We start from the raw sequence: 10,181 nt of genomic DNA, 5'->3' as shown, positions 1-10,181 counted from the left end.
ATTAAAATTTGAATGAAAAAAAATTAAAAATTAAAAAAATAAACATTAATTGAACATTTTATAATTGGAACATTAAAAATTTAATGAAATCAAACATTGCATCAAATATTAAAAAAAAATTAATTAAAAAATTCAACATTAAACTTTTAAAAATTTGAAGATGTGAAATATTTAAAATTAAAAAATTCGAAAATGGAATTGAAACATTTAAAAAATTAAACATTATAAAATAAATATTTAAAAAATGTGATATATATATATATATATAAATAATTGGTACAAAGACACGAGGGCCTGGTTAAATCATTGGGAGATCGACGAGAATGTTGCATTGCAAAACATTAATAACATTAAAAATATTGTTACTTCTAAGTTCAAAGAAAAAATGTGGTGTGAGAAAGATTTAGCAGCTAAAAGAAAATTAAGATATTATAAGGAGTTCATCAACCCCACCCTAGAAGATCAAAAGCATCTCTCTGTTTTATCTAGCTCAAAGAAGAAAATTAATATAGCCAAGATTAGAACGAACTCTCATGAGCTCCATAGTGAAACGGGTCGTTGGGCAGTTCCTAAAATACCATGGATGGAAAGGTTCTACCATCTCTGTGAGAATACGAACATTGAGGATGAAAATCACTTCCTCTTAGAGTGCCCCGCGTACAACCACATTAGATCTCAATTTCAAAATCTTTGTTGCAATACTGACATTCCTAGCCTTTTACGTTGTCAAAATTACAGTGAGCTCGGGAGGCTTCTCTCCAAGCTTTTTGAGCATAGGAATAAAATCTTAAATCAAACTAAATAATTCGTTTCTTTAGGTCCGATAGACCAAAGTTTGGTCTGAGTGGGCGTTAAACCATCATCATTATCATCATCATCATCATCATCATCATCATCATCATATATATATATATATATAAAATATTAAACATTAAAAATTTAATTGAACATTAAATTAAAATTAATAAATAAAAGCATTTTTATGGATTTTGTGGGAGGTTTACCAACAACCAAGAAGGGACATGACTACTTGTTTGTGGTAGTTGATAGGTTCAATAAGATGTGTGTTATGATGCCCTGTAAAAAGACCATCAACGGACAAGAAGCAACAAATTTGTTCTTTGGACAAGTACAGGTGCACTTTGCGATACCAAGGAGCATCATTTTAGACAGGGACACAAAATTTCTCAGTGCATTCTGGACTACATTGTGGGAGAAGATGGACACAAAATTGAAGTGCTATACAACATTCTGTCCATAAACAGATGGGTAGACAGAAATAGCTAACAAGACTTTGGTGCAGCTTCTGAGGGGATACAACCAGAAGCAACTGAAGACTTGGGACGAAAATATGGTATATATACAACATTCTTATAGCAGAGCAGTCCACACTTCTATAGGAAAGTCCCCATTTGAGATTTGTTTTTGATATTTGCCACCTTCACCTTTGGATATTTCATATGGGAAACAAGGAGGAGTGATCCGAACTTAAACAGGAACACAACAAATCAAAGATATAACAATAAATATAGAGATGTAGCAAAAATAACACTTCATTTCATTAATATCAAAGAATTGAAATATGCTTACATACAAAATGGAAATAAACTAGCTTGGGCAATGGTAGCTTATCTCTAAGAAGAGATGTGGCAGCTACATGCCTCTGAACTATGTTACAATGAGGCTCGAAGACCTATTTATTATTGAGAAACAATGGAAAACCCTAAACATCCAAAAACATAACCCTAGGAGATGAAGCGCCAAAACTATGGGCCCCATTTGGGTAAATTGGTACATCAACTTTTCGGGGTCGTAATTTTGGCATACGATCTTCGTTTGACGCACACAATACCTCGTTAGAAAGATCTATCTGAGGTATACAGATTTTGCGTGGATATCATTAGTCAACCAATCCTTTTTGCCTTGATTTTCCCAAAAAACGTCGTTTAGGGCCTTAAGAAGGTTCTTGAAGTTCAGGACCCGAAAAACTGCAAAAAATAGTAAACTTTGCTACAATTAAGGAAACTTAAAAACTGAAAGACATAGTGGTGGGGGTCCAAGTGGAATAGGCATGTGGCCACCAACATCCACTTGGATCAAGGAGTGAGGGAAGATCTTACAGGGGGATGCTTTGAGGGCTGAAAGATTTATAGAGAAGATCAAGTAGATCCATCTGTAGGTACATGAAACACTGCATAAGTCACAGGAGAAGTATGTGGTCAGGCATGATCAACACATAACAAATAAATCATTCAAGGTGGGAGACAAAGTATGGCTATAGTTTCACAAGGAGAGACTTCAGTGGCCTCGTAAGAAAATCAATGCTTTAAGGTATGGTCCCTTTGAGATATTGGAAAAGGTGGGTGATAATGCCTATCAACCCAGTTTACCACCATATATGCACATTTACTCAGTTGTGAATGTAGAGAATTTGAAACTCTATGAGCCTTCCACGCTAGATTAATAAGAGGAAAAGGTCAGGGATTTTGTGGAGGATTTGGCACCAGATGCTCAGACAAAGTTGGCAGAAGATACAATTTTGCGAAAGAGGTCCAAAACTACAAGATAGGAGCAACATGACCTTTGGCAGATTGGGTTGAAGAGACAACTTCTAGGCAAAGCTAAATGGTACATTGGAGAGAAGGTGCAGGAAAAATTTCCTCACCTCATTCAGTAAAATATTTTGAGGACCAAAAAGCTCCCATAATGGGGAGGTGTGATTCGAATTGGATCATTATATTTATTTTCGTCCATCTCGATGCATTTGGAGTGGAAAAAGTGGAGGAAGGGCGGGACCCAGTTTGGCAAAACAAGGTCTGAAACCTTCCGGGAGCATTTTGAGGAATCAAATGACGTTTTTTGGGGGTAAAACTTTGCCACTTTAGTGCACCACCTTTTCGTGCTATTTTACACATAGAGACCTTTGCAACGACATAAGAGGCGCATCAATTAGAGTAAGTATGCAAAAGTTATGCCACTTAGAAGTTGAACTTCCTGTTTTCACACCTATAGTTCGGGAGGATGTCGCATCAGCCCCCATTATTCATGGAAAATGGGATGGCCATGTGTTTTTGATGTAAAAGACTCTAGAAGAGTCTATTTTTTAACTCTAGTTAAGTGTTGATGTAGTCAAACTTAACCACTAGTAGGCTATTGGGTTGTGTTATAATCGGGCCACTAGGAGGAAGAGGCATTCCATTTCTTTCGAGAGCATTTTGTTCCATAGCTAAGCAAAGATAACCAGGAGAGATAGGAGGTAGAGCACACATAGAGGATTTGTACACTGTAGCAGCCCACGAGCCACAAACATTACTTCTTTGTACACGCAACCATTTTTCCAGACAGATAAAGAGAGTGAGGCGGCCTCACCTTCCAGCTGGGTTTTCTCCCGAAAGAGTTTCCCAGAGAGAATATCTTGTGTCTTATTTTTGTGTGAGCTTATTTTTTTGTCCTCTCCTTTTCTGTGTAATTTTCATTTGCATGCTTGCACTAATTACAGTAAAATTTATAGATCTAAAAATTAAATAAAAATGTAATAGTGTAGAATCTCAGATTTTTAATAATATTATCAGATCTGTTGTGATGAACTATCTAGTGGAATATCCACAACAATTTATAGATCACTTTTGATGCCATATGATCTCCTCCTAGATGTGGTGCTCCTCTAATTGGTTTACAAGAGCAACCTCGTCTACTGCATATGCTTCTGATCTACCCTCAGTTATGATTTAATGCTGGTAGGGATACCATTCTTTCTTCAAGCTACCTCTAGGATTAGAAGATGTTGCTAAACTCCATTTTATTCCATTTGTAATGCATGTTTTTAGATATTTTAATTTCATTTGGAAGGATTGCATTGCGGAAGTCACATGCAGGGTGGCAGAGCTATGAAGCCAGAAACTCTAGAACTGAAACAATTTATTCTTAGGCATGTCTTGATGTCAATATTTAAACAAATTGATCCAATGATCTAAACCCCTACAAGGAAGGATTGGGGCTTCAAGGAATAGATCTTTCTCTAGGAAGGGTTCAGAACTATGAAACAATCTAGGGAAGAGGTCACTTAATGAGAACCTCCATGATGATTATTCCAAGTAAAGATCCCATTGATTGTGATGCAGGAACATCAAATCCGTCCTAGTCAAAACTGAATTTTCGACCTTTAAGAAGGCACATCATGGCCAAGAGGGAATGATTTCCTTGATATTTGTGTAATATAATTAGGTTTGTTAAATTTTGTTGTAATCATGAGCGAATTTAGGGATTAGAGCAAATCCTTTTAGTGATCTGATTTTGATTATGATCATTGTTATAAATTTCAATTGATTAAGTGTATGAAGGCAACCATTAGATGAATATCAAGCCTATTAGACCTAGAGAAGCTATGCAATCTATAATTAAGCTCGATCTAATAAAACTTTGTATTTTATGTTTAATGGTTGTGTGTGCAATCTTGTTTAACTGATATGTTCATGTTGTGTGTGTGGAGAGAGGTATGAGTGAGAGTGCAGGTTGGGTGTGCAAGGAATTCATGGAAAATATCCATCGTTGATCATTGCAGGATCGACTATGATCCATTGAAACGATGGTCATGTAAAGCGTCTGATCTATCAATGTACAAAGACAAGGAATAAGGAAATTGGTGTCATTGTTTACGGGGCCTTCGGCCATTGCAAGCATGTAAAAAGGTTGAGGAACCCCAGAAATCCCAATTTGAGAATTTTTTGGCACAATATGTTAACTAATAGGGTCAAAAACTTCCTTCCATTAGTTTCCATCTCAGTCTTGGAGCTCAGATGGACAAAAGTATTGCACAAGGCTTAAACTTCAAGCCAAGGAGCAAGAGGTGAGATTTGTCCATTGATGGGATCGTTAAACCCTTTCCCTGTCAACTACCACATCAATCTCGGGACTTCGGGCCTAGAACCACTAAAGCATGTTTTGGAAGCACCCGAGATTTTAGATCAAGGACCGATACATTAATTGATGGCTGAGAGTAACGATATTTTCCCCAACAATTCAAGTGAATTGGAATATCCACCTCGGGGCTTAAAAAAAGGACCGAGGGGTGAGATATGTCACTCGATGGGGGCAAGAGATAAAACATTTACCCTCCATCCATCTTAGAATCTCAGAGTTCACAAGTATTACGAGTGGTGGTTTCATATAAGGTGTCGAGAAGAGAGTTGAAAGGAAAAGCCAAGATAGGCTTAGCGCCTTAGATGTGAGCCCATAAATATAGCATTTCGTCATCTATATCATTTCCACCCATGCTCGATGCTAAAGTGGATCGATCGTAGTGCTCTTGTTTTTTTCAGCCGAAAAAAATATCATTTTTATTAAAAAAAAGTGATTACAACAACATGTTATGATTTGCTTCCTCCTACAAATTTATGTCTAGTTACTATAATGTTTCTAACGTATACAAACATATAACCACTTCCTACTTACAACTATTGTTTCACATATCCCCATATTTTACCTATGTTTCATCATACAAAAAAAATTAGTTCAGCCCCTCTGAATGATATGGAGTGCCTCTGCGATTGCCTAAAAATGATTCATGTTTACATCACAATATGTGTATCAATATGAAGGACAATGTAGTATAATGCTACAAAATCTCTATGTGTCCTTCATTAACTAATGTGCACTGTTAGAATATAGAAAAGAAAATATTACCTACCTTTATTGAAACTCCTCTTTTTGATAAAGTGTCAACCACCCCATTATGTTCCCGGTACACATGACTGAAAGTGATTTGTTGGAATGTCTGTACAAGAGTCCATATGCACCTCATCCAAGTAGTCAGAATGAAAGCTTTAAAAAGGGTAGATCCATGTACCCATTCTATAACACTTTTTGAGTCCCCAAAAACTGTTAAATGCTTAATGCCCAACAACTTTGTGCATAATAATGTCCCCCACAGTGCAATGAGTTCTGCCTAGTTGTTTGTGCCCCTCGATCCCTCCCATTAGAAATGATAAAATGTGCCAGGGTTAATAACAATGTATACCCTACAACCACATTTTCTATGTATACATGCCCCATCAAAGAAGGCCACCGAGAATTCCTCCCAAATATTGATAAATTTAATGTTCTTGTTATAAGTTTAATTCAAATGGATTCGAGACAAGATTTTCCTTTGGAGTGCTAATTGTTCAAGCTTGGCTTCAGTGGCTATTATTATGAAAAGTGCTTGAAATCGGTGGTTTTGGGCAACTCTTGCACATTGGAAGGAATTGGGGTTTAATGGCTTGCTTCCATTGCTACACACCATAGAGAGATAAATTTGGGGGCCATGACCCATAGGTTTTAGGATCGAAACGAGAATATAAAACTCAATCTTATTGTTTCAAGATCCACCAACTTCAGGGTATGGATTGTATCCTTAAACCATTTTGCATTAGGATGTTTCTAACTCATCCTTTCTTCTCATCCAAAGATATAATCAAATTAAAGTCCCTCCCCCCAATAATCCAAGGAAGCCTGAAAATCAAGCATTGAAGTCTGTTGAGCATATGAAGGAAACTTTCTTTTTCCAATGGAATATGTGGACTATAGATATTGGAAATATAACCCTTCTCCACAGAGCCAATAGGTCTAAATTTAACCATCAATATTTTGGGGTCCACCTAGAAATTGGAAAGTTGGACCTCTTCAAGTTTCCAAAGAATGGCTAGTTCTCCATATTGCTCATTGGAACCAATGGCTATACTTTGAGCCCTTTCCCAACATTTGGATATATGTGTTGATATTATAGCATCCGATCATTCAGTTTCCTAGATCATAATTATGTCTACTTGATCTTGACAAATTCTACATTAAAGGAACCTCTGTTTACCTATGCAATTGCGACCTTTTAGATTCCAAGATATTATCTTCATTGAGAAGGAGTGGGTGAGGAAAACACCTCCATTTTTAGGGTTAATTGGGTAAACTTGATTTGGTGAGAGTCACTTTACTGTTGGCGGATTTCAGGCTCCAAGTTTTGAAAACCCATGGTTTTTCCTGTGGTATTCTTTTAATGTAGCCTATTTAAATGTGTAAAGAATATATTGTAAATTTTCATTTGGGTTAGGAATATAGATATACCATTTCAAGCTGGTTTACCCATAAGAGTTTCTAGGGTAAAAATTTCCATGTGATGTCGATGTTAATATGTTTTGATTTATTTCTTTATTCCTCTCGCACTATTATTTTATTTTCTAATAACTAGTATCAGAGCTAGCACATGATGCATAGGCACTGGAGTGTGAGAGAGACAAAAATGTCTGGCAATAAGAAAAATGCTAGGATGGTTTTGCAAGTGTTAAGAAAGGTTGAAGATTAACCAACAAGCTCATGGAAATGGTATCCACAAGTATTAGAGGTGCAGTGGAGGCTGTGGCCCAACAACAATGATATGAGCAGTTGCAATAAATAACCTGACATCACGAGAGCTCATGTTGAAGGTAGTTGACAAGCAGAATCAAAGGTTTTGGTAGATGTGATAAAGGAAAATGATGCCCACTAAATGGACATGAACTATGTTGATGAGAGATTTCATGGATTTGGTGAGTGAAAATAATGTTGGATGGTTAGGTTAAGGTTTAGATTATCACAGGCTAGAGATATAGCGAGAGAGAGGTTGTGTAGCTACATGGATGAGAAAACTGAGATGAAGCCAATAATGTTGAGGTTCAGTGAGTGGCTAGCATGTGATGGAGAGACGAAGTGGTGCATGAACACCTTAAATGGTTTTGGTCCAAGTTGTAAATCCTAGTTGTAGGCAGGTTTTATTCCCGAAGGATGTTAAAAGACTTTTTGTTCATACATACATGTAGCGAAATAACACATGGTGTCTCAAGTTGTAGAATGTACCACTTGAATAGGTACAAGGGTGGCAGGTGTACTTGTATGCTACAGTTAGTTTGTTGTAAGACCTATTATTTAGGCATACGTGTTGGAGTGCAGGGGCACATGGGGTTATGGTGCCTCAAATTGTGGAATAAACCACTTGGTTAGGTATAAGGGTGGTAGGTGTACTTTTATGCTAGCTTGAGGGTGGGAATATGAAATCTCAAGATGTAATATGGTTGATGAAACATGTATGATAAAATATATCTAGTAAACTGGCAAATACAACAACTATTTACCCATGTATTTTGGTAGATGGTAACCTTTTTATCTGGAATTCAATAGTGATATTGGAACCATGTTAATATCCTCGAGTCAAGTTTAGGGGGGAATTAAAATTATCTAGAGAAATTAACTAAGAGAGATACATTTACCGACAATAGGAAAAAGCACACATAAACATAATGTTTATCTTGGAAAACCTCGATATGAGGAAAATCCAACTAAAAAAATATTATATTATTGTCCCTTGGAAAACTTGGCCAAGCTGACCAAGTGAGGCTTCATCGCTCACATCCCTGACACATTACAATAAAGTATTCCCAAGCCTTTTAAAGGATTCACTACATGAAATCTATGGGCTCAAACCCATGGATAACCAAAACCATGTGCCCAAAGCCACCACTATTTGATCGAGAAACTTTGAATCTTTCATTCAATCAAGTTTTACCTAAGATTTGTCATCAAGGTGATCCTACTAGTGTTAATAAGGATTTCTCCTAGCACCTAAAGTAATTGCTTGTTGCTTCTTCATCCTCTATGTTTTTATTCTTTGACTAGTTTTTATTTTTCTTTGATATTTTGTAAGATAATGCCCAAATTAGAAGAAGAGGGGGTATTGTCGGGAGAGTCAGAGAGTCGGTGAAGCCCAAATTTGTGAATTTCTCTCTTAAAGATTTGGATTTGGTGCTCTGAGATATATTTAGGGTCCTTTCCTTGCCATTATGCTGTAATTACTTGAATATCTATGGAATCGAGTTCCATTTCATTAGGTCTATCTTATAAGTCTTGATCCATAGTTTCCATCATAAATACTTCAATTTCCTGAACAATATCCAAGATTAGTTGTTTCATAGTTGCTAGGGATGATTGACAATTTGAAGGATATTTATTTTGTCTCTTGATTGAAGCCATTGAAGGGTTCCCTGACACTGTAGTGGATTTGTTCCCCATCTCCCCAGTTCTAGGATCTGTAAGGGTTTCGAAGTTGTTTTGAATAGGGATTATTAGATCCAGTGCTATTATTGGCTGAGCTTTAGGGTGCTTACTTTGAATGTTGGGTTGCATAAATTCATTTTTATCTTCATGTAGATCTTGCTTTTGGGGCATGTATGGTAGAAACAAGGGATAATCTCTAAAGAGGTGACCATATTCATGACAACTCCTATAAGGAAAAGTATATGTGCATAATCTAGTGCCTACTTCTAGAGTTCACCATCATAATATATGTCAATGGAAGCAAGGAGAGGCTATGAGATGTCCATAAAAACACAAATTCTTACATATGATGTGTATTGTCCCTACTTAGTGACCTTTGAGGCCTTAACATAATGACCTAGCAACTTCCCAATTATTTTGAGCGTTTCTTCCTCCCAAAACACCATAGGGAGGGAAAAGAGGCTTATCTAGATAGACTCTGTAGTGAAGTTTTCCTTATTCGGGCTTAAACATTCGATTTAGAAGCTGAGGTAGAGCCCTCTAGAGTTAAAGAAATATGGGACACCATCAAAGATCATGGTATGATATTCTAGAATGGAAAAGATAACCATGAAGTAGCTCCAAGCTATAGATGTATCAGGCGCTTATGATTCCATTTGTTTTGGATCCAAGTGATTAGGGCTTGTTGTGTAGGCCATAAACCTAAAAACTTATCGATCAGGGAATGATCCTACATGAATTGGATGTATTGGGAAATATTATTGGATTTGATCTCAAATCTGCAGTCCTTCATAGCCTTAGGAAGGCATCTACCAAAGAGGAAAGATTACTAGGTTGCATTAGCCAGTGTTTTAGAAGACAAGCTAATCTTCTGCCACCCATCCCTGTAACGAACTCCAGATTGAGATCTGGGACTGTCAAAACTAGATGGGTTTCTAATATTGGCATTTTGATAGGAGGGGCATAACCCCCCTCCCTTTGCACACTGCATGGGTATTCAGAATCAAAGTTAAGCAATAATACCATAGTTTGCAGAACTGTCTCATTCTAAAAATTTAAAATTATTTAGCATTTAACTCTTAATATAACATGTCAATATGTTCTTCAAATATACACCACTAACT

Source organism: Pinus tabuliformis, chromosome Q (assembly GCF_031772625.1).
Source record: "Pinus tabuliformis cultivar Carrire ecotype Pingquan chromosome Q, CPIR1, whole genome shotgun sequence".
Lineage (NCBI taxonomy): Eukaryota > Viridiplantae > Streptophyta > Pinopsida > Pinales > Pinaceae > Pinus > Pinus tabuliformis.
Note: the sequence above shows the minus strand (reverse complement) of the source record.